The 25587-nt window shown below is 46.5% G+C and overlaps 1 protein-coding gene across 2 annotated transcripts in view; it reads right to left on the reverse strand.

Moving 5' to 3' along the window:
- myripb (myosin VIIA and Rab interacting protein b) overlaps positions 1–19594 on the reverse strand; it is a 398586-nt gene extending 378992 nt beyond the window's left edge. For both annotated transcript variants that reach the window (XM_043719526.2, XM_043719523.2), the window contains exon 1: positions 19294–19594. The gene's annotated coding sequence lies outside the window, so the exon portion shown is untranslated. The remainder of the gene's footprint in view (positions 1–19293) is intronic.
- Between the last annotated feature and the right edge of the window lie 5993 nt (positions 19595–25587).

Below are 25587 nucleotides of genomic sequence, written 5' to 3' on the forward strand. Positions count from 1 at the left end.
GGACTAACATACTGGCAGGGAGATTCGCTAGAACTGCTTGGGAGATTTAAACTAGTAAGGTGGGGGGGGGGGGGGGAGAACCCAGGAGATAGCGAGGAAAGAGATCAATCGGAGATGGGTACAGCTGAGAACAGAAGTGAGTCAAACAGTCAGGGCAGGCAGGGACAAGGTAGGACTAATAAATTAAACTGCATTTATTTCAATGCCAGGGGGCCTAACAGGGAAGGCAGATGAACTCAGCGCATGGTTAGGAACATGGGACTGGGATATCATAGCAATTACGGAAACATGGCTCAGGGATGAGCAGGACTGGCAGCTTAATGTTCCAGGATACAAAATGCTACAGGAAGGATAGAGAGGGAGGCAAGAGAGGAGGGAGAGTGGCATTTTTGATAAGGGCTAGCATTACAGCTGTGCTAAGGGAAGATATTCCCGGAAATAAATCCAGGGAAGATATTTGAGTGGAACTGAGAAATAAAAAAAGGGATGACCACCTAATTGGGATTGTATTATAGACCCCCCCAATAGTCAGAGGGAAATTGAGAAACAAATTTGTAAGGAGATCTCAGCTATCTGTAAGAATAATAGGGTGGTTATAGTCGGGGATTTTAACTTTCCAAACATCGACTGGGACTGCCATAGTGTTAAAGGTTTCGATGGAGAGGAATTTCTTAAGTGTGTACAAGACAATTTTCTGATTCAGTATGTGGATGTACCTACAAGAGAAGGTGCAAAACTTGACCTACTCTTGGGAAATAAGGCAGGGCAGGTGACTAAAGTGTCAGTGGGAGAGCACTTTGGGGCCAGCGACCATAATTCTATTCGTTTTAAAATAGTGATGGAAAAGGATAGACCAGATCTAAAAGTTGAAGTTCTAAATTGGAGAAAGGCCAATTTTGATGGTATTAGGCAAGAACTTTTGAAAGCTGATTGGAGGCAGATGTTCGCAGGTAAAGGGACAGCTGGAAAATGGGAAGCCTTCGGAAATGAGATAACAAAAATCCAGAGAAAGTACATTCCTGTCAGGGTGAAAGGAAAGGTTTGTAGGTATAGGGAATGCTGGATGACTAAAGAAATTGAGGGTTTGGTTAAAAAAAAGGAAGGAAGCATATGTCAGGTATAGACAGGATAGATCGAGTGAATCCTTAGAAGAGTATAAAGAAAGTAGGAGTATACTTAAGACGGCAAAACGGGGACATGAGATAGCTTTGACAAATAGAATTAAGGAGAATCCAAAGGATTTTTACAAATATATTAAGGACAAAAGGGTAACTAGGGAGAGAATATGGCCCCTCAAAGATCAGTAAAGCTGCCTTTGTGTGGAGCCATAGAAAATGGGGGAGATACTAAATGAATATTTTGCATCAGTATTACTGTGGAAAAGGATATGGAAGATATAGACTGTAGGGAAATAGATGGTGACATCTTGCAAAATGTCCAGATTACAGAGGAGGATGTGCTGGATGTCTTGAAACGGTTAAAGGTGGATAAATCCCCAGGACCTGATCAGGTGTACCCGAGAACTCTGTGAGAAGCTAGAGAAGTGATTGCTGGGCCTCTTGCTGAGATATTTGTATCATCAATAGTCACAGGTGAGGTGCCAGAAGACTGGAGGTTGGCAAACGTGATGCTGTTTAAGAAGGGCGGTAAAGACAAGCCAGGGAAACTATAGACCAGTAAGCCTGACCTCGGTGGTGGGCAAGTTGTTGGAGGGAATCCTGAGGGACAGGATGTACATGTATTTGGTAAGGCAAGGACTGATTAGGGATAGTCAACATGGCTTTGTGCTTGGGAAATCATGTCTCACAAACTTGATTGAGTTTTTTTGCAGAAGTAACAAAGAAGATTGATGAGGACATAGCGGTAGATGTGATCTATATGGACTTCAGTCAGGCGTTCTACAAGGTTCCCCATGGGAGACTGATTAGCAAGGTTAGATCTCATGGAATACAGGGAGAACTAGCCATTTGGATACAGAACTGGCTCAGAAGTAGAAGATAGAGGGTGGTGGTAGAGGATTGTTTTTCAGACTAGAAGCCTGTGACCAGTGGAGTGCCACAATGATCGGTGCTGGGTCCTCTACTTTTTGACATTTACATAAATGATTTGGATGCGAGTATAAGAGGTACAGTTAGTAAGTTTGCAGATGACACCAGAATTGGAGGTGTAATGGACAGCAAAGAGGGTTACCTCAGAGTACAACAGGATCTGGACCAGATGGGCCAATTGGCTGAGAAGTGGCAGATGGAGTTTAATTTAGATAAATGCGAGGTGCTACATCTTGTACACTTAATGGTAAGGTCCGAGGGAGTGTTTCTGAACAAAGAGACCTTGGAGTGCAGGTAGATAGCTCCTTGAAAGTGGAGTCGCAGTTGGTAGATAGGATAGTGAAGGAGGAGTTTGGTATGCTTTCTTTTATTGGTCAGAGTATTGAGTACAGGAGTTGGGAGGTCATGTTGCGGCTGTACAGGACATTGGTTAGGCCACTGTTGGAATATTGCATGCAATTCTGGTCTCCTTCCTATCAGAAAGATGTTGTGAACATTGAAAGGGTTCAGAAAAGATTTACAAGCGTGTTGCCAAGGTTGGAGGATCTGAGCTACAGAGAGAGGCTTAACAGGCTGGGGCTGTTTTCCCTGGAGCGTCGGAGGCTGAGGGGTGACCTTATAAAGGTTTAAAAAATTATGAGGGGCATTGATTGTCTATTTATCCTAAGTCTTTTCCCTGGGGTCAGGGAGTCCAGAACTAGAGGGCATAAGTTTAGGGTGAGAGGGGAAAGATATAAAAGAGACCCAAGGTGCTACTTTTTCATGCAGAGGGTGGTACGTGTATGGAATGAGCTGCCAGAGGATGTGGTGGAGGCTGGTACAATTGCAACATTTAAGAGGCATTTGGATGGGTATATGAATAGGAAGGGTTTGGAGGGATATGGGAGGTGGGACTAGATTGGGTTGGGATAGCTGGTCGGCATGGACAGGTTGGACCGAAGGATCTGCTTCCATGCTGTACATCTCTATGACTCTAATAGGGCGGTGAGCCTGACGTCAGTGGTCGGCAAGGTGTTAGAGAGGATTTTGAGGGATAGGATTTGAAAGGACTGATTAGAGATAGTTAACATGGCTTTATACATAGGAAACTGTGTCTTACTAACTTGATTGAATTTTTGGAAGAAGTGACAAAGGGGATTCATGAATGCACAAACGTAAACAATGTCTGTATGGACTTCAGTAAGGTGTTTGACAATGTTCAATATGATGGACTGGTTTGTCGGGTTAGATCACATGGGGTCCGGGAAAGCTAGCCAATTGGATATAAAATTGTCTTGAAACTAAGAGAGAGGGTGGTGGTGGAGGATTGTTTGTCGGTCTGGAGGCCTGGATCCAGCGGGATGCTGCAAGTATCAATGCTGGCTCCCCTGCTGTTCACCATTTCTATAAATGATTTGGATGTGAATATAGGTGGAATGATCAGCAAGTTTGCAGATGACACCAAAAATTGAGGTGTGGTGGACAGTGAAGGAGGTTACCTCAGAGTACAATGGAATCTTGATCAGATGGGCCAGTGGGCCGAGGAGTTGCTTTCCCACCTCACATTTATCCAAATTAAACTCCATCTGCCACTTCTCAGCCCATTGGCCCATCCGATCAAGATCCTGTCATAATCCAAGGTAACCTTCTTCGCTGTCCACTACACCTCCAATTTTGGAGTCATTAGCAAACTTATTAACTGTACCTCCTATGCTCACATCCAAGTCATTCATATAAATGATGAGAAGTAGTGGGCTCAGCACCGACTGGTCATAGGCCTCCAGTCTGAAAAACAACTCTCCACCACCCCTCTCTGTCTTGTTAATCAGTCTCCCATGGGGAACCTTGTCAAATGCCTTACTGACATCCATATAGATCACATCTACCGCTCTGCCCTCATCAATTCTCTTAGTTACTTCTTCAAAAAAACTCAATCAAGTGAAGGGGAAAGGTTTAGAAAGAACCCAAGGAGCAACTTTTTCTCACAGACGGTGATATGTATACAGAATGAGCTGCCAGAGGAAGTGGTGGAGGCTGGTACAATTACAACATTTAAAAAGGCACCTGGATGGGTCCATGAATAGAAAGGGTTTAGAGGGATATGGGCCAAGTGCTGGCAAATGGGATTAGGTCAGATTGGGATATCTGGTAAGCGCAGATGTGTTGGACTGAAGGTCCATGCTGTATGACTCTATAAATAAAAAGGTAAAGTTGCAACAGTGCAAAATCAGTGGTTTAATCGGACGGTCACCACACCTCAGGCAAAGGAAGAGGTTGAGAAGAAAAGTCCTTAGTGGTGACCACAGCCAGTGCAGGACTTCAACTCACACTGCTAGTATCATTCTCCATCCAGCCAACTCAGCTAACCTAATAGCTAGAGGAATTCACTCTTAAGAACAATGCATGGTTAAAACAATGTGTTTTAGAACAACTCACTGCAAAAATGCAGTCCTAAAAATGCACCAGTTATGAATTCAGTTCGTGTTTCACCCAAGTAGTGAATTATTTAAAAATTGATCAGCATCTTTATATCTACTTTCCCTTAGCTAAGAGAGATTCATTTATATATTTGACTCACAGATCCAAAATTGAAGTTCATTAAATGGCTTTTCGGATTATCCAGAATTTTGTAGACTCATCCTCTAAAACATAAATGAACACATTTTCAAAGCAGGATTGAGTGACCGAATTCTGCAACGTTTAAAACATGAGTAGCTTGATGGTCACTCTGACCATACATACACGTGCACACCCACACGTCCAACTGCCTGCTATTTCACTGCTGAGGTGGACATCGAGTAGAAAGGAAACACATCTATCCAGCAGTTCATTGTCATGACAACTATCTTACACTGGCAGAAATGTCCCAGAATCCCTGTCATATCAATTTACATTATCATGACGACCTGATAAATGCTGTATTTGGTTGTCTCAATGCTATGATTTCACAATACTGGCAGCGTTGGAACATAAAAACTCTTCAACAAATGTATAAATTTATTGAATGACTGCAAAAGGAGGCCATTCAGCCCACTGTGTCCATGCTGGAAGATCAATTCACCTTGCCCCACTCCCCTGAAAGTTCTCTTTTGAAGGATTCATTTGAAACAAACGATCTCCACTACACTCTCAGGCAGAACCTTCCAGGTCCTAACTACGTCATTGGATAAAACATAATTGTCCACATCATCATTACTTCTCTCTGCCAATCACATTAAAGCTGTGCCCTTGGATCTCCATCCTGTCACCATGGGAGCAGATGCTACTTACTTTCTCCGACCCCCTCACAATTTTAAACATCTCCATCACATCTCCTCCCTCCCAAGGTGGACAACTCCAGATTCTCCAAATCTACTTCTGCAACTAAAGTTCCTCATCCCTGGAACCAATCCTGTGAATCATTGCTACGCTCTCTCCAAAGCCTTCATATCCTGTCTAAGGCAACACTTCAGTTGGAGCTGAATAACATAAATTTATCACAGTCCCTTGCTTGGACCCGATGCCACTAATTCTAAAGCCTGGGATCCCGTGCGTTTTATGAAACACTCTCTCCATTTGCCCTGTCATGTTGAATGACTTATACCTGCAGTCACAGGTTCCTCTTATTCCCATACTGCATTGTGGAATTAATTCCCTAATTTCATAAGAAAGGCCAGACATCTCACCCTCTGCTTGACAAGACCATGAAGGACACAGATTTCCACACCCGTCCCCTCTCAAACCCTTGTAAAATATAATGCATTATCTTCTGCCTTTTTTGCCACCTGAGTCAGACCCCACCTTCAGAGATACAGCATATAGAACATTACAGCGCAGTACAGGCTTTTCAGCCCTCGCTGTTGCGCTGTCCTGTGAAACCAATCTGAAGCCCATCTAATCTACACTAATCCATTCTCATCCATATGTCTATCAAATGACCATTTAAATGCCTGTAAAGTTGGCGAGTCTACAACTGTTGCAGACAGTGCATTCCATGCCCCTACTACTCTCTGAGTGAAGAAACTACCTCTGACAGTCCTATATCCATCACCCCTCAATTTGAAGATAGACCTCTCATGCTAGCCATCATCATCCGAGGAAAAAGGCTCTCACTGTCCTCTCAGTCTAACCCTCGGATTATCTTATATATCTCAATTAAGTCACCTCTCAATCTTCTCTCCAATTAAAACAGCCCTCAGTCTTTCCTCATTAAATCTGCCCTTCCCAATCCTTTCAGCATTCCGCAGAGACCATTCCCTCCACAACTCCCTAGTTAGGTCCATGATCCCCCCCACCCCCACCCACCAACCTACCCTCCACTCCTGGTACATTCCCTTGCCATTGCATGAGGTGTAAAACTTGTGCCCACACCTCCCCCCTCATCCACATCAAAGGCCCTAAAGGATCCTTCCACATCCAGCAAAGATTTTCCTGCACATCCAAACACTATCTACTGTGTCCATTGCTCTTGATGTGGTCTCTTCTACATTGGGGAGACAGGACACCAACTCGCAGGACGTTTCAGGGAACATCTCTAAGGGACACACACCAAACAACCCCATCACCCTGTGGCCAACCACTTTAACTCTCCATCCCACTGCGCCAAGGACATGCAAGTCCTGGGCCTCCTCCACCGCCAAATCCAAACCATCCGACGACTGGAGGAAGAACACATCTTCTGCCTTGGGTTCCTCCAACCACATGGCATCACCGTCAACTTCACCAGTTTCCTCATCTCCCCTCCTCCCACCTCATCACAGATCCAACCTGGCAGAGCCCTCTTGAACTGTCGCACCTGTCCAGCTTCCTTCCCACCTATGCACCCTCCGCTCTGACTTATCATTACCACCCTCCATCTGCACCTACCTATCACCTTCCCAGCTACCTTCCCCCCCCCCCCCGTCCCACCCCCACCCTATTTATTCTTTAGCCCCCTACCCCACACCCTAACATTCCTGATGAAGGGCTTATGCCCGAACGTCAATTCTCCGGCTCCTCGGATACTGCCTGACCTCCAGTGCTTTTCCAGCGCCGCACTTTTTGACTCTGATTTCTCCAGCATCTGCAGTCCTCACTTGGTCCCTGTAAAATACTGCTCACCGGGCATTTGGTTTGCCAAAACACACTCGATAGCATCACTGCACACGATAGGGATGTCGTTCATTGCAGAGAATCCAGGAGAAATTTCACAGGATGTTGCCTGGGCTGGAACATTTCAGTGACAAAGAGAAATTGGACAGACTGGGGTCGTTTTTCTTACAGCAGGAGAGAGAGTGAGGGAAGACATGATGTATAAATGTATTAAATAGTGAGAGGCACAGATCAAGTAGACAGGAAGAAACCTTCCCCTTAATGGAAAGATCAATAATCAAGGGCCATAGATTTAAGGGCCAGAACATTTAGAGGGGATGGGAGGTAAAACTTTTCACCCAGAGGCTGGTGGGAATCTGGAACTCTTGGTCTGTCACGGTGGGAATGGCAGGAAGCCTCATAATATCTATGAGTTTAAAAGACACTTATCTAAGCACATGAATAGGAAAAGATTTGGAGGGATATGGGCAAGGAGCAGGCAGGTGGGACTAGTTTAGTTTGGGATTATGGACAGGTTGGAGTGAAGAGCCTGTTTCCATGCTGTATAACTCTAAGTATTTTAGATTGCAGTTGCAATGCCAAGGCATATAAGGCTATGGGATTGGAATAGTGAGATAGTGGTAAAACAAATTGCTAGAAAAACCCAGCAGGTCTGGCAGTATCTGCAGAGAAGTCAAAGTTAGTGTTTCAGGTTCAGTGACCCTTCCTCTGACCTAATAGGGAGTTGTATTGGACCAGCACTGACATGGGTCGAAGGGTCTTTTTCTGTGCTGTAGATCTCTATGGCTCGATGATAAACGCTAACTGTGTTGGGAATGATATAAAGTCATTGATCCATACAACACAGAAATAGACCCTTCAGTCCAACTCATCCATCCCATTTGCCAGCACATGACCCATATGCCTCTAAACCCTTCCTATTCATATACCCATCCAGGTGCTTTTTGAATGTTGTAATTGCTCCCACCTCCACTATTTCCTCTGGCAGCTCATGCCATACACACACCACCCTCTGCACGACAAAAGTTGCTCCTTAGGTCCCTTTTCAATCTTTTCCCTCTCACCCCAAACCTATGCTCTCTAGTTTTGGACTCCCCCACCCCAGGGAAAAGACCTTAGCTATTTACCCTATCCACGCCCCTCATGATTTTATAAACCTCTAAGATCACCCCTCATGTCTCTGATGCTCCAGGGAAAACCACCCCAAACTAATTCAGTCTCTTCCTATAACTCAAACCCTCCAGCCCTGGCAACATCCTTGAAAATGTTTTCTGCACCCTCTCGAGTTTAACATCTTTTTGTCGCAGGGAGACCAGAAATGAACGTTGTATTCCATACAGTAGTCTTATTAATGTCCTGTTCAGCCACAACATGACATCCCAACTTGTATACACAATGTTCTGAGCAATGAAGGCAAGCGTGCGAAACACCCTCTTCACTATCCTATCTACCTGTGCCTCCACTTTCAAGGAACTATGCATCTGCACCCCTCGGTCTCTTTATTCAGCAACACTCTGCAGGACCCCAACATTATTTGTGTAAGTCCTGCCCTAGTTTGCCTTATCAAAATGCAGCACCTCACATTTATCTAAATTAAACTCCATCTTCCACTCCTTGGCTCACCTGATCAAGGTCCCGTTGTACTCCGAGATAATCTTCTTCACTGTCCTTTACTCTGCCTATTTTGGTGTCATCTGCACACTTACTAACTGTGACTTCTATATTCACATCCAGTGGTCTGTTGTGGTCTGTCTTTTCCTTACAGCCTTTCTTAAATATTGGCACTGTAGCCAACCTTCAGTCTTCCAGCACTTCACTGGTGACTGTCCATGATGCAAATACCTCATCAAAGGGACCAGCAATCTCTTTGCTAGATTAATATCAAGAAGATTGGCTAACTAACAGGGTGGCACAGTGGCTCAGTGGTTAGCACTACTGCCTCACAGCACCAGAGACCTGGGTTCAATTCCTGCCTCGGGCAACTGTTTGTGTGGAGTTTGCACAATCTCCTCATGTCTACGTGGGTTTCCTCCGGTTTCCTCCCACAATCCAAAGATGTACAGGTCAGGTGAATTGGCCATCCTAAATCGTCCATAGTGTTCATTGAGTTAGTCAGGGGTAAACATAGGGTAGGGTAATGGGTCTGGGTGGTTACTGTTTGGAGGGTTGGTGTGGACTTGTTGGGCCGAAGGACCTATTTCCACTGTAGGGAATTCAATCTAACGGTGATTTAGCTCCTCATTTTCCGGCTAATCCTTTACCCAATTACTTCCAGTCTTTAGTCCCTGCTTTGCCAAAGCAATTAGAGTGGATAAGGAAAATCTGTTGTTACAACACGGGGTAAACCCTCCTCCTTAATTTAAACCAGCAACACAGAAAAGATTTATCCCATGCAGTAATCTGTGAAATTGAGAGGCCAAGAACTATTTGAAGTAAAAATTAACAACTTTATTTCTTAAAGGATAACAGAGAATAATTAGCTAACAGCTATTTATACCTCCATCCTCTAACCTATTTTTTTACCTTCCCTTCTATAATACTAGTCCGATAAAACCCCTGATTAAGGTTTACTAAAAAATTCACATTTCAAAACCAGCCAGTGGTTGAATCTTCTCTTTATCCTCTCCTGTAGATTTGCTCCCCAGGTCAGTGTTGATATTTTTCTCTGAGTAAACTCCGTCTCTAGACAGGTACCTCTCAGAGTTATTACTAGCAGCCAACACCTGTTGGTCTTTCGGCAGAACTCGCTCAACAGTTCAATTTTTCCCGGTTTTGTACCCCCAGAACATTGGATTGTGTCAGTGGCTTTTAACATTGTCAATCGACTAAATTCAAAGTGGATTGGAGTTTGGTTTTTTTGGGGGGCATAACTTAAACTGATTGGCCTAATTGAAATTTGTTTTTGTGTCCAGGCAACCAGCTACCCCAGCTGCTGGCCCACATATTACATTATGTCTTGTTCAGACCACTTGGCGTTGTCAGGTAGCTCTGTTGCTTTTAAAAGGTACAGTAGATCCACATCTTCATAAGCCAAGAGTGTGGTGCTGGAAAAGCACAGTCGGCCAGGCAGCATCCAAGGAGCAAGAAAATTTCGGGCAAAAGCCCTTCATCAGGAATCTTCATAACACTATCTCCACCCCTTCATAATATTATGTACCTTAGCTAAGTCACCCATCAGTTTCCTCTGATCCAAGAAAAGCGAGGTGAAGGACTTTTGTCCCAAACATCGATTTTTCCTGCTCCTCGGAAGCTGCCTGGCCTGCTGTGCTTTTCCAGCACCACTCTAATCTCCAGTACCCACTTCCGCCTCTCCACAGATGCTGCCTGGCCTATTGAGTTTCTTGAATATTTTCTGCTTTATTTCAGATTTTCATTTCATAGAATCCCTACAATGCCGAAGCAGGCCATTCGGTCCATCGAATCCACACCGACCCTCCAAAGAACATCCCACCCCATCCCTGTAACCCTGCATTTCCTATGGCCAGTCCACCCTAACCTGCACATCTTTATACTGTGGGAGGAAACTGGAGCACCCAGGAGAAACCCATGTAAACTCCACACAGACAGACAGTCATCAGAGGGTGGAATCGAACTAGTGTCCATGGCGGTGTGAGGCAGCAATGTTAACCACTGAACCACTGTGCTGCCCTTTCTTTAGCTCTTCTGTAAATGTGTTATTCCTCACAGAGCAGTTCACTTTAAGACTTTACATAAGATAAGAACATTTTGCATCTATCAGCAGAAAGCTTGCTAGAAACTTGAACACTGCAGAAATAGAATTCCCCACCTCCATGCTGTACTAGCTTCTGCCCAGATATCAAAAGGATCCCAATTTTTAAACTCTAGGCTAGCTAGCTGCTGTTTTTATGGTCATTAAGCCTGTTTAAATGTTTAATCAATCGTCAATCAATCTGCCCCACCTCCCAGTAGTGGCCAAAGCCATCAATTTTATCCTGCTTGAAAATTCATTCTCTGTCCTGCCCAATGGCTCTTCCTAATGGTCCCTCAGGAATTACTCGACTTCATTTGCACTCCGTTACATTCTGGTATCCACGTCGCTCTCCAAACTCAAATTTTTGTTTTCCTTGTCCTTACGCTATCATTTCCATCCTCGGTCTACTGATGTGCTCCAGCAAGCTGGAGGGACAGCGCCTCCATTTCCACAGAAGCACTTCAGAGCTTTCTAGATTCAACATGGAGTTCAACATCTTCGGACCACAAACACTATCCTCCATTTTGAGGTCATCACTCTTCCCCCACCTCCACCTTTTTGGTATGGGTTTAATCTTAGCAAAGCTGAAGTATTTTCTTCTGTTCACACTTATCATTAACACTTATTCTGCAACTATATAACGCCTCCATTTCTGTTAGCACTCCCTTTGCCTCTTATTCTGGGCGCCCTCATCCCGTGTCTCACTTGGACATCTTTTCCAACATTAAAATCACTTTTCCACCTCCAATTCTGAAGAATCATATTAAAACTTGAAACATTATCTCTTGTATCTTTCTCTTCACAGATATCGCAGGATTTGCTTAGTTTCTCCAGCACCGTGTTTTCATTTCAGATCTCCAACACCTGTAGTAACTTACCTTTTTTTTTCAGTATTAACGCATGAAACCACTTTGTCACCCAAACACCTATCCAAACTATGACAGGTCAAAATGCTCATTCTGTGGAGTATCGCTTAGAATGCTGAAATACATGAACTACTGTTCAAAGCTACTCATTTTCACAATGCTTTTTACATAACTTGGACACAATTACATGGAATAATAGGAGGTCAACAGTGACTTAATACAATCAAGTGGTCCAAAGGAGTAATTTTGCAATGCTTGGCATCCTTGTCTCATTTCAAAAGCAGATATAAACCAAAGGGCAGTGTGACCGTGCTAATAACACCAAGGTTCTGCCTGAGACAATGGTCAGATGGGACTTGTTTCAAGAGATACATTTTAATGGCTGCCACAAACTAAAGTGAAAGCAAGTTAGAGCAGAGGTTGATGTCATAACTACGGCAAACAAACTAGTACACTGTATAAAGTTGCATTGATATCATCATTCTCCTTTACATGTCAAAAAAAATGCATCCACTCTATATTAACATATACATGATCGAAGAAAATGATCATTCATTCACAAAAGTATGTTCATTTGCATCAGTCCCACTTCTATCAGTGTCTGAACATGCAGTGCGTAAACTTTACATCCTAATTCTATGTATGTGTGAGTGTATGAATGAAATGAACTATATTGTCACATGTACTCAAATGAGTACAGTGAAAGGTTTACAGTCACCACATTAAGGCACCATCTTAGGTACAATGGTACCTCAGTACAGATACTGAAGGTCAGATTGACATTGCCATTGTCTGGTCTCTGCCCATTCCAAGAGTAATGTTCCTTCATTGGGAAGGATGGCTTTACAGGAAATGCTTTTACCATGGTAATACTTAGGGTACAGTTGGAGCTTTGCAATCATTGGTCATTCTGTAACCTGACATCATAAGAAATTGCAATCTTTTAAAAAAATTCATGGTGTTAGCACCACTAGCTGGACGAGCATTTATTGCCCATGTCACCTGGCCAGTAGGTAGTTAAGGGGCAACCACATTGCTGTGGGTCTGAAGTCATATCAACTAGAAGAAAGTGAGGACTGCAGATGCTGGAGATTAGGGTCAAAACATGTGATGCTGGAAAAGCGCAGCAGGTCAGGCAGCATTCGAGGGGCAAGAGAGTTGACATTTCGAGCATAAGCTCTTCATCAGGAATGTTGGGAGGGGCCCAAGGGGACTGACAGATAAGTGGGAGATGATGAGGTGGGGGGGTGGAGAAGGTAGCTGAGAACACAATAGGTAGATGAAAGATGGGGGGTGATGGTATTAGGTTGGAGTGGAGGGTGGAGCAGTTAGGAGGGATGGAAGATGGACAGGTAGGACAACTCAAGAGGGAGGTGCCAAGTTGATGGGTTGGATCGGAGATAAAGTCAGGGAAGGGGAGATGAGGAAACTGGTGAAATTGACATGGATGCAGTGTGGTTGGAGGGTCCCAAGGCGGAAGATGAAGTGTTCTTCTTCCAATTGTCAGGTGATTAGGATTTAGCGATGGAAGTGGCCTTGCATGTCCTTGGCGGAGTGAAAGTGGTCAGCCACAAGGTGGTTGTTTGGTGCGTGTGTCCTGGAGATATTCTCCGAATCATTCCACAAGTTGGCATCCTGTCTCCCCAGTGTACAGGAGACCACATCAAGAGCAACAGACACAGTAGATGAGGTCGACATGGTCTCCTCTACATTGATGAGACAGGACACCAACTTGCGGAACATTTCAGGGAACATCTCTGGGACACACGCACCAAACAGCCTTACCGTCCTGTGGTTGATTACTTCATCTCCCCCTCCCAGTCTGCCAAGGACATGCAAGTCCTGGGCCCCCTTCACTGCCAAATCCAAGCCACCCAATGTCTGGAGGAAGAACGTCTCACCATCCACCTTGGGGTCCTCCAACCACATGGAATCAATATTGATTTCACCAGTTTCCTCACCTCCCCTCCCTCCACCTTATCCAAGATCCAACCCCCCAACTCAGTACCACCTGTTGCACCTGTCCATCTTCCTTCCCACCTTTCCACTCCACCCTCAGCTCCAACCCATCACCATCACTCCCCCCCCCCCCCCCCCCCCCACCTCCCTCCCCACACCTTCATCTATCTATTGCCTTCCCAGTTACTTTCCCCTCAGCCCCACCACCCCATTTATCTCTCAGCCCCCTTGGCCACCCCCACCTGACAAAAATCTTATGCACGAAACGTCGATTCCTCGGATGCTGCCTGACCTCCTGTGCTTTTTCAGCGCAACACATTTTGACTCGGCCAGATCAGGTAAGAAAGACAGATTTCCTTCCCTTAAAAAGGACTGGAGGTAACCAGATGGGCTTTCCCTGCCAATTAACAATGGTTTCCACACGACAGAGTGTTGCTTTTTAAAGAATAAATACAATCCCGCATATATTTTCTTCCCTAAGGGGCTTTTGTCATAGTTATTCAAAACGTAAAAACAAAGAAAGTTGAAAGAAAAGGAGGCTGCAATCATCCAGAGTCAAAATATTGCTCTCAGACGTCATGATTAATAGTAAAAAAAATTAATTTGCAACTTGCACCATTTTTATTAATTTTTCACAATAACTTGTCTGTAAATATCTGAATGGATGACAAGATATAAAACAAGGTGCTATCTGTATTTGAGCACAATTATCCACCTCACAGCAACTATTTTATTTTTGTCTTATTTCATGTGGCTGCTTATTCATGTTCCCATCTGTTTGCACAGAAATATTTCAAGATTCTGGAGTCTGGATCTCCCTGTGGCTCAATATGTAAACACACTGTATGCTACACACAATCATGGAGATGAAGAATTTCAAACCCTTGTTACATCCTGGCCACACCTTAAGTGACAGTATCTATAAAACGTTCACTATCCTATGGCTGAAAGAAGGGAAGAGAAATCTACAGGTACCTACTTCTGATTACAAGCCAAGAATTTTCATTCAAAAATACGTGTAGTTATCACATGGATAGGACTGAGCTTCCATAAAGATATCCTACCGAGGATTTAAAATAAAATCTGCATTCCTTTACGATTCCAGAATATCCCAAAATGCTTTACAAACAATGCATAATGGCAAAAATTGGCAAACAACATGGACACAGCAGGTTCAAACAGCAATGTTAAACGACCCAAATAATCTGTTTTTAGTCTCGCTGATGGCTACATATTTGCCAAGACACAGGGAGAGCGATCCTGCTCTTCACTTAAACATCTTCTTTCGTCCACCCAAAAACCAAACTGGCAAGGCCTTGTTTTAATGACTTGTTCACTACACGGCGCAGCATCTCCCAATTCCCCCCCCCCCCCCAGCACTGCACCAGAGTGTCAGCTGAACATTTATGTTCAAGTCTTTGGAACAGAACGTGATCCCATGATGTGCTGACACAAAGATTAGAGTGCTACCTGTTGAGAGACAGCTAACAGAGTCAACCCATTTGCTAAGATCGATCTGCAGGCTCGCAATGGTGACTTGAACAAGGCTGAGAGTACACCAAATGAACTGTCATTGAATATGGCCTAAGGTAAAGTAGAGGGCAAAGAAAAGAATTCTGAAGTCTAAGTTTCTATTATAACATGAAATTAAAAGATTTGAGATTGTCAGTCTTTACTGATGTATAAAAGAAACTTCTTAGTTGAACTTTATACTTAATATGTATTTTCTGTGGGTGGACCATGACATTCGCTCTTTTAATTGGTTTTTGTTTGCATACAATAAAGCAACATTTTAAAATGCTGCTTCAGAAGAGCTAAATGATGCTTCCAGCCCAATAAGTTTTGAGTTAAAAGCTTAGAAACAGCAGTTAATGATATCAGGAGATAAACACTTAATTTAACATTGTCAATGACCTAGTTGTCATAAATGCTTCACTAAACAAGCAGGGAAAAAAACGTCAGAAACATAGTAAACATCCACGGAAAAAGTAATTTCTAGCTAATAAATAATACCTGTCAAATGGATGTTAAGTGGAAACTAAAATGATTAACCAATCAAATTCACTTCAAAAAGGACTTGGTTTTGCTTATAATGGAGGATAACACTTTCTGATTCTGACACAGTGCCAGGATCAAGCATTCCCGGGTTACATACAGTAAAGCTCGGTTTAATCTGCATCAACTTGAGCTACACAAAAACATCCCCACTGCACCAGTGAGAGATTGTTCGCTCTTAATTTCACTTTGGATCCAGTTGTTGAACATTGCCCCTTAGGAGTTGAATCAAGCCCGCTCACGTTTATTCACAGTCTTACACTTGGACATTCAGCTAAAATCTGATCCCCAAGTGAGAGATGGGAACCCAGTCCAATGTAACGCACTGCACTGACCAGTGAACGAGTAACTTTGGCACAGATTCCTTTCAAGCATGGCACTCAGTTCACTGAACACAGACACTATTCTAAGGGAAGATGTTAATACCACTTTAATGGTTAGGAAAAAAAGACTTTCACTTACTTACTTACTTACTTACTGGAGTTAAATCAATCTCATTTGAGAATAAATTGGCACTGGTTCACCCCAAGTTCACCCCTTTAGTGATAACCCACTGAATCCTTTTGTAACAGCAGAGTTGCATTAGGGGTAGTGTAACATATGCAAATCTTCCTCTGTTATCAACAAACCGTTGGGCGTAAGTGCTCCTATGGTGCAGTGTTAGTGTTCATAACTCTGAGCCAGGAGGACTGGGTTCAAGTCCCACTTGGCCCAAAAGTGAGTTAGATAATATCTTTGGATAGGTTGATGACGAAACATCTAGGGTTAAGCATAATTGGTCACTGAAATGAATGGAGAGGAGATACTGCAGGTTTAACCCTTGGTTGCTCCTGCCATGAATGCATAAAACAAGTCATGGGTTTGCAGTGATTGGGAAAAGACACAAACTATCATCTGGCATTCACAATTGCAAATATAGACATCTACCTTGGATCTGCTCATTGCTCACTTCATAACGGGCGTGAGTATTCAGTTCACACTACCTGACACGTTAAATGCACAAATCAAAACATTCCACTGTCTCCCTACGAGGTATAAAGTGGAATAACATGGTGCAGGAAACATAACACGGTCATGTAGAAGACACACACAGCTTTGCAAGATACACAGTGTATGCAAATGCAATAGATATGAACCTGCCACCAACATTTTAAAGCAGGACTGAGAATTCACACGATGCCTGAATCAGCAGAGGAATCCAATAAACGGGGAGGAGGGGTGTCAAGGCTGTGAGTGGGGGAGCGTCTCAGGGCTGTATGTATGGGTTTGGGGAGGAGGGGGTCTCAGGGCTGTGTGCGCGTGTTTGGGGGAGGTGGGGGGTCTCAGGGCTGTGTGCGCGTGTTTGGGGGAGGAGGGGCGTCACAGGGCTGTGTGTGTGTTTGGGGGAAGAGGGGGTCTCAGGGCTGCGTGCGTGTGTTTGGGGGAGGAGGGGGGTCTCAGGGCTGTTGCGCGTGTTGGGGGAAGAGGGGGGTCTCAGGGCTGTGTGTGTGTGTTTGTGGGAGGAGGGTTCTCAGGGCTGCTTGTGTGTGTTTGGGGGAAGAAGGGGGGTCTCAGGGCTGCGTGTGTGTGTTTGGGGGAAGAGGGGGATCTCAGGGCTGCGTGTGTGTGTTTGGGGGAGGAGGAGGGTCTCAGGGCTGCGTGTGTGTGTTTGGGGGAGGAGGAGGGTCTCAGGGCTGCGTGTGTGTGTTTGGGGGAGGAGAAGGGTCTCAGGGCTGCGTGTGTGTGTTTGGGGGAGGAGGAGTGTTCTCAGGGCTGTGAGTTTGTGTTTGGGGGAGGAGGGGGGTCACAGGGCTGTGTGTGTGTGTTTGGGGGAGGAGGAGGGTTCTCAGGGCTGTGTGTGTGTTTGGGGGAGGAGGGGAGTCTCAGGGCTGTGCGTGTGTGTTTGGGGGAATAGGGGGGTCTCAGGGCTGTGCGTGTGTGTTTGGGGGAAGAGGGGGGTCACAGGGCTGTGTGCGTTTGGGGGAGGAGGGGGGTCTCAGGGCTGTGTGTGTGTGTTTGGGGGAGGAGGGGGGTCACAGGGCTGTGTGTGTGTTTGGGGGAAGGGGGGTCTCAGGGCTGTGTGTGTGTGTTTGGGGGAGGAGGGGGGGTCACAGGGCTGTGTGTGTGTGTGTGTTTGGGGGAGGAGGGGGGTCTCAGGGCTGTGTGTGTGTGTTTGGGGGAGGGAGGGGGGTCTCAGGGCTGTGTGTGTGTGTTTGGGGGAGGGAGGGGGGTCTCAGGGCTGTGTGTGTGTGTTTGGGGGAGGGAGGGGGTTCTCAGGGTTGTGTGTGTGTGTTTGGGGGAGGAGGGGGGTCTCAGGGCTGTGTGTGTGTGTGTTTGGGGCAAGAGGGGGATCTCAGGGCTGTGTGTGTGTGTTTTGGGGAAGAGGGGGATCTCAGGGCTGTGTGTGTGTGTTTTGGGGAAGAGGGGGATCTCAGGGCTGTGTGTGTGTGTGTGTGTGTGTGTTTTGGGGAAGAGGGGGATCTCAGGGCTGTGTGTGTGTGTGTTTGGGGGAAGAGGGGGATCTCAGGGCTGTGTGTGTGTGTTTTGGGGAAGAGGGGGATCTCAGGGCTGTGTGTGTGTGTGTGTTTGGGGGAAGAGGGGGTTCTCAGGGCTGTGTGTGTGTGTTTTGGGGAAGAGGGGGATCTCAGGGCTGTGTGTGTGTGTGTTTTGGGGAAGTGGGGGATCTCAGGGCTGTGTATGTGTGTGTGTGTGTTTGGGGGAAGAGGGGGATCTCAGGGCTGTGTGTGTGTGTGTGTGTGTGTGTGTGTTTGGGGGAAGAGGGGGATCTCAGGGCTGTGTGTGTGTGTGTGTGTGTGTTTGGGGGAAGAGGGGGATCTCAGGGCTGTGTGTGTGTGTGTGTGTGTGTGTGTTTGGGGGAAGAGGGGGATCTCAGGGCTGTGTGTGTGTGTGTTTGGGGGAAGAGGGGGATCTCAGGGCTGTGTGTGTGTGTGTGTGTGTGTGTGTGTTTGGGGGAAGAGGGGGATCTCAGGGCTGTGTGTGTGTGTGTGTGTGTGTGTGTTTGGGGGAAGAGGGGGATCTCAGGGCTGTGTGTGTGTGTGTTTTGGGGAAGAGGGGGATCTCAGGGCTGTGTGTGTGTGTTGGGGGGGGCGGGGGGAAGAAGAGGGTGTGAGAGCTGTGGGGTGTGAGGGGTATGTCCGCTTATTAACTACGGAGGGGACCTTTCGGGTCGGTTTATCGGTGATCTGGTCACCGTGTACCCCGCTGCAATCGCGGTCAATAACTGCTCCCCAGTCTTTAACATGCAACCAGTTGGTAACTCTGCCCTCCCGGGTCTCTCTCTCTCTGTGTCTTTGCAGGTTAATGCAGCCACACGCTTCCTACTCTGAACCTCGCACATTTACAATAATATCCCCCTTGTTGGGGGGGAAATGGCCAAATTGCAGCATGTGAAACCACATCAGACCAGCTGTGCGCTTAAAATATATTTTTTTGAAAAATAAAGTGGGACGCGTGAGACCTGGAAATCCTAAAAAAAAGACAGAAAGAGCCCAGAGGCAGTGGACGGCGGCTCTGCAAGCTGAACAAACCCCGGGTTAGCCCCAGTGCAAACTGAGAGCTAGTGTCTCGTCCCTGACACAGCCCAGTAAATACCCCCCCAACCTACCTCTCCAGGTGTTGCAAACAGAAGGTGACAGTTTCCCAGGACGATGGACTTCGAAGCCGATTTGTTGCCAGGCACGAAATTCCCAGGATCTCAAACGTGCAGTGATTTCTGTCTCAGTCTGTCTCCAGTGCAAAGACTGGGGAGAAAGGCACAGGGAATGAGCTCAGTCAGTCAGCCTGTCCCTGCAGCTAGAGAACCTGCATCGCTCCTCACACAGACAGGCGGCATCTAACTGCCCAGGCACCAAGGATGGCATTCCGTGCACAGTCACAGGTACCAACCCCTGGCCGAGCCTACCACTTCCAGATGTGCTCCAGCCCGCATCCTCAAGCTGTCCATCAACACCTAGAGGACCACTTCCCCCCCCCCCCAATACACTCAGCCAATCACAAAACCCATCCTCGCCCAATCAGGATCGCCCAGCCCCATGGCCATCTGCCATTGGCCTGCCAGGCAGGACCTGGTGAGCTATTGGTCCCACTAACAGCCAATGAGTTTCTGGATTAGCTCCACCCTTAGCCAATAGTGGATGGAGGAATAATGTGACCATCACATAGCCAAACACCAGCAATGAGGTTAAAAATCACACAATACCAGGATATAGTCCAACAGGTTTATTTGGAAGCACTAGCTTTCAGAGCCATTCTCCTTCATCAGGTGGACCCAGCAATGAAATTCGGGTCACTGGACTCGAAACATTAACTCTGTTTTTCGCTCTCCACAGATGTTGCTATACCTGCTGAGTTTCTCTAGCGTGTTTATCTGTTTTGGTTTCAAGTTTCCAGGGTGGCACTGTGGCTCAGTGGTTAGATTAGATTCCCTACAGTGTGGAAACAGGCCCTTCGGCCCAACCAGTCCACACCGACCCTCCAAAGTGTAACCCACCCAGACCCATTTCCCTCTGACTAATACACCTAGCACTATAGGCAATATAGCATGGCCAATTCACCTGACCCGCACATCTTTGGATTGTGGGAGGAAACCCGCGCAGACACGGGGAGAATTTGCAAACTCCACACAGACAGTTGTCCGAGGCTGGAATCGAGCCTGAGACCCTGGTGCTGTGAAGGAGCAGTGCTAACCACTGAGCCATTAGCACTGCTGCCTCACGATGCCAGGGCCCTGGTTCAATTCCACCCTCAGGCAACAGTCTATGGAGCTTGTACATTCTCCCTGTGTCTGCATGGGTTTCCTCCAGGTGCTCTGGTTTCCTGAAGAAGGGCCTGTGCCCGAAACGTCGAATCTCCTGTTCCCTGGATGCTGCCTGACCTGCTGTGCTGTTCCAGCAATAAAGTTTCAACTTCCTCCCACAATCCAAAGATGCTCAGGTTAGGGTGGATTGGCCATGCTAAATTGCCTGGTAGCATCCAGGGATGTGCAGGTTAGGTGGACTAGCCACAGGATATATGAGGTTTTACAGTAGGGGGCTGGATCTGAGGAGGATGCCCTTTGATGGGTTGAATGGCATGCGCCTGTATTGTAAGGCATCTGTAATTTCAGCATCAGCAATTTTTTGTGTTATTATCTCGGACATCCCATGAGATCACTGGGAGGAAGGTCAATCACATGTGATCTTTGATGCGAGTTAAAGATGTCAGAATCAAGAATGTGGTGCTGGTAAAGCACAGCAGGTCAGGCAGCATCCGAGGAGCAGGAGAATCGACGTTTCGGGCCAGAGCCCTTCATCAGGAATGAGGAAGGGAATCAGGAATCAGGAACCTCATGACCTGCTGTGCTTTTCTAGCAACACACTCTTGACTCTGAGCTCCAGCATCTGTAGACCTCACTTTCTCCAGGTTTGTGGTAGAATCTCATCTGTGTCTGCCCCATTTCCCTCAGATCAGCCGCCATCCCTTCGCCTGCCTCCCAGACCCCCTAAGGGTTACTCTTGTTCTCACGTCCCCCTCTCTTATTCATTTCTGCCACCTCCAGCACGATGAATTCTTAAGAAGAGTCATACAAGTCTCAAAACATTAACTCATTCTTTCTCCACAGTTGCTGGTGCACCTGCAGAGTTTCTCCAGCATTTACTGTGTCTGCATTAGATTTCCAGCATCCACATTTTCTGCTTTGAATGCTGGAGCCTATGTTTGCCTCAGGCAGGAGATACACCAGCAACTGAGAATAGGCATGTCATCTCAGCACAAGGACCTGATTAGGAGACACTGGAATGGAGTTTCACTACAAGGGGCCTTTGGTCAGGATGTGCACAATACGTGCTTCCACCCAGCATTGCCCTGAGCCGGTCCTGTGGAGACGCTCCAGACTCTGCATATTACAAAGGCTGGCCACCTGACTGAGGAGGGTACGCTGGCTGTGCAGTGAGGGGTCCGTCTGAAGATTGCATCATGTCAAATGGAAGGAGGCATTCAGCATTTCCCTCACCATTCACAGTGTACCACAGCACTGTTAATGCCCCATTCCCCATAAAACTGATAATCCACCAATCCCGCCACCTCCAGCGGGATACCACATATATTCCCATCCCAGCCCTTGTCAGCATTCCACAAGGATCGTTCCCTCTGGGACACCCTAGTCCACTCCCCCTCCACCCTCAACACACACCCCACGGCACCTTCCCACGCAATTGCAGAAAGTGCTAAACTTGCCCATTTGCCCTCTCACTCCTCACTCTCCAAGGCTGAAGCCTTCCAGATGAAGCACCAATTTACTTCCTTCCAGGCTACGGCATTCACTGTTGGCCGGGTAGTCTCCTCTACACTGGAGAGGTGTAGACTCCTCTACACAAACTGAGTGACCACTTTGCTGACCACCACAACTCTCTCCATACAAATGACCCTGATCTTCCAGTTGCCTGCCACTTCAACACACCACCGTGTTCCCTGGCCAACATCTCTGTCTCAGCCGTGCTGAAGTACCCAGCGAGGATCAGCACAAGCTAGGGGAATGAAACCTTCTCTACCCATGCACCTTACAGCCTTCAGGACTCAACACTGAGTTCAACAATTTCAGAATGTGAACACCCCCCCACCATATTCATTACCCACTCCCACACTCCCAGGTCCTGTACCTGTGTATGGGCTTACTCCCTGTACAGCCAACCCATTTTCAACTGCTCACACTTACCATTATCAACTACAGGTTTCCCCTGCTCTCCGAAAGTAGACCGTTCCTATGAAACCTTTCGAAAGCCAAAATGGCATAAAGTGAAGAAGCATTAATTTATATGGGGAAAATTTGGCTTTTTTCTTCATAAAAGCAAAATTCCTCTTCAGATTTCTTTCAGTTAGTGAAAACAGGTAGTAATGCAGATCTTTCATAAAAGCAGAGTGGCATAAAACGAACTTTCAAAAGCAGGGGATACCTGTATTCAGCAGTGACTGTTCCCTGACTGGCTATTAGTAATCTCTGAATATTAATTCTGGTTTTCTCTCCAAATTGATCTTTATTTCAAAAGGAATAGTGCAAAAGTAGGGCAGTTTTGCTAAAACCATACAAGGCACTAGTCAGACAATAGCCAAAATAGCGTGAACGGTTTTGGACCCCTTAAAGGGAGTCCAGAGAAGGTTCACTAACTTGATCCTGGAGTAGAAAAACTGAGGAAAGATTAATTAGCTTGGGTCTATACTTGTTGGAATTTCAAAGAATGAAAACAACTTTTTTTGAAATTACAAGATTCTTAGGGGGATTGGCAAGGATTTTGCGGAAAGATTGTTTTTTCCGCTGTGTTGAAGAGTCTAGGACCAGAGGGCATAACCTCAGACCAAAGGATTGCCCATTTAGGGCAGAGACGCGGAGGAACGTCTTCTCTCAAGGGGGTTGTGAATCTGTAGAATTATTTACCATGGAGGGCCGTTGAGGCTGGGTTGTTAAGTCGATTCAGGGCTGAGATAAACAGATTTTTATTCTGTAAGGGAATCAAGGGTTATGGGGAAGAAGCAGGAATGTAGAGTTGAGGATAATCATTGAGTGGCAGAGCAGAATCAATGGGCTGAATAGCCTAGTTCGCTCCTTTGTCTTATGGGCTTTCTCTCCCTTCACCCATTATAGCTCCCTAAGTTAATTTAGTCTTCTTGCTCCCTCCACCCCATTCCCACTAAACTGTTGACTACCCATCATTCCTTCCTGGCTGTCATGATGGTAAGGATTAGGTAAGGATCATTTTGTCTACATTAAGTGTTTACATCCATGTGCTTATCGCAGTCTTCCATCATAGGCTGCTACAGCTTGGTGGCATTCGTATGGAGTGTTCTAATTCCTCCCAGACTGTGCTATTTATACTCAATGATGTGCAGCTCTGCGATCGCAAAAATATTCCAGAGTCCCAAAGCCCCTATACAACATCCAACACAAATCTCATTCCCTGGTAATTGCTTCTATCCTTTCCTTGGTAACTGGCTGATTGTATGTTCACATTGGAATGACTGTAACAAGGTCAACTGCTGGACCTCGTGGAACATGAGTTCTCTGATTGGGGCTGTTAATCTGGTCCAATCAGGGAGCTCTGACTAACAGATAAAAAAAGGAGTGTCAGACATCTGGGCACTCTGGGAGTTGACTCTGATGAGGCCATTCTAGAATCAAGGATTTTCCACGTGTAAATAAAGGGTGACTTGGTGACGGACACCAGCCTCTGTGGAGTTATTTCACACTCTATAACCAACATCGCCGTCCTCTCCCACTGTAACACTGGCCAAGTGCTCTTGCCTCAACTCCTCTGCTGGTGACCATCATCCAGGATTTATTACCACCAGGCTTGACTCCTCCAAAGTTCTCCTGGTCAGCATCCCAGACTCCTCCTTCTGCAAACCACAAGAAAGTGAGGACTGCAGATCAGAGTCGAAAAGTGTGGCGCTGGAAAAGCACAGTGGGTCAGGCAGCATCCAAGGAGCAGGAGAGTCGACGTTTCACCATTCCTGATGAAAAGCTTGTGCTCAGAGCATTGATTCTCCTGCTCCAAGGATGCTGCCTGACCTGCTGTGCTATTTCAGCGCCAAACTTTTCAACTTCTGTAAACTAGAGGTCATCTTGAGGAACTCCGCTATCCACGTCTGAATTGGCACTATGTCCTGAGCACTCACCAGCCTCTTAACCTGCACTGGATTCTAGTTAAATAAATGCTACACCCTTGTTTTCTAACCCCTCCTTAATTCACACCTCCTGTTCTCTTTAACCTCACTCAGCCCCACTTTACCAATACCTTCCACCCTGACCTCAAATTCATCTGAATCATCTCGGCAACCTCCCTCCCCTTCCTGGACCTCTCCGTCTCCATCTCCAGTGACCCACTAACCATGGACATCTACTACAAGCCCGCTGACTCGCACAGCTCCCCAGACTATACCTCCTCCCACCCTACCTCCTGTATAAACGCCATCGCTTATTCCCAATTCTTCCGCCTCCGCCGCATCTGTTCCCAGAATGACCAATTCCACCTCAGAAAGTTCCAGATGGTCTCCTTCATCCACAATCACAACTTCCCTTCCCAAGTGGTTGACTCTGCCTTCCAGCGCATCTCCTCCAGTTCATGCAGCACTGCCCTTGAACCCCACCCCTCTCAACGCAACAAGGATAGAACCACCCCCCCATTCCTCAACTTACACCCCACCAACCTCCACATGCAACACATTATTCTCTGCCACTTCCGCCACCTCCAAACGGACACCACCACCAGAGATATATTTCCCTCCCTATCCCTATCAGCATTCCGAAAAGACCATTCCTTCCATGACCCCTTCATCAGGTCCACACCCCCCCACCAGCCCACATCCCACTCCTGGCACCTTCCCCTGCCACCACAGGAAGTGCAAAACCTGCGCCCACACCACTCCCCTCACCTCTGTCCAAGGCCCCAAGTTATCCTTCCACACCCATCAGAAGTTTACCTGTACCTCTCCCAATGTCATCTACTGTATCTGTTGCACCCGGTGTGGTCTCCTCTACATCGGGGAGACAGGAGACCTTTTTGCGGATCATTTCAAAGAACATCTCTGGGACACCTGCACCAACCAACCCCACCGCCCTGTGGCTGAACACTTTAACTCCCCCTCCCACTCCATCAAGGATATGCAGGTCCTGGGCCTCCTCCACCGCCAAACCGTTACCACCCGACACCTGAAGGAAGAACGCCTCATATTCCGCCTTGGCACCCTGCAACCATTCGGGATAAATGTGGATTTCAACAGCTTCCTCATTTTCCCTCCCCCCGCATTATCCCAGTGCCAAGCCTCAAACTCGGCACTGTCCTCCAGACCTATCCATCACTGCCCCATCTGACCTCTCACCTTCTCCCTCACCTTCATCCACCTATCGCTTTCCCAGCTACCTCCCCCC

The sequence above is a fragment of the Chiloscyllium plagiosum genome, unplaced genomic scaffold (genome assembly GCF_037043375.1).
Source record: "Chiloscyllium plagiosum isolate Xiang-an unplaced genomic scaffold, Cpla_swu_hap1 HiC_scaffold_34, whole genome shotgun sequence".
NCBI classification, from domain to species: domain Eukaryota; kingdom Metazoa; phylum Chordata; class Chondrichthyes; order Orectolobiformes; family Hemiscylliidae; genus Chiloscyllium; species Chiloscyllium plagiosum.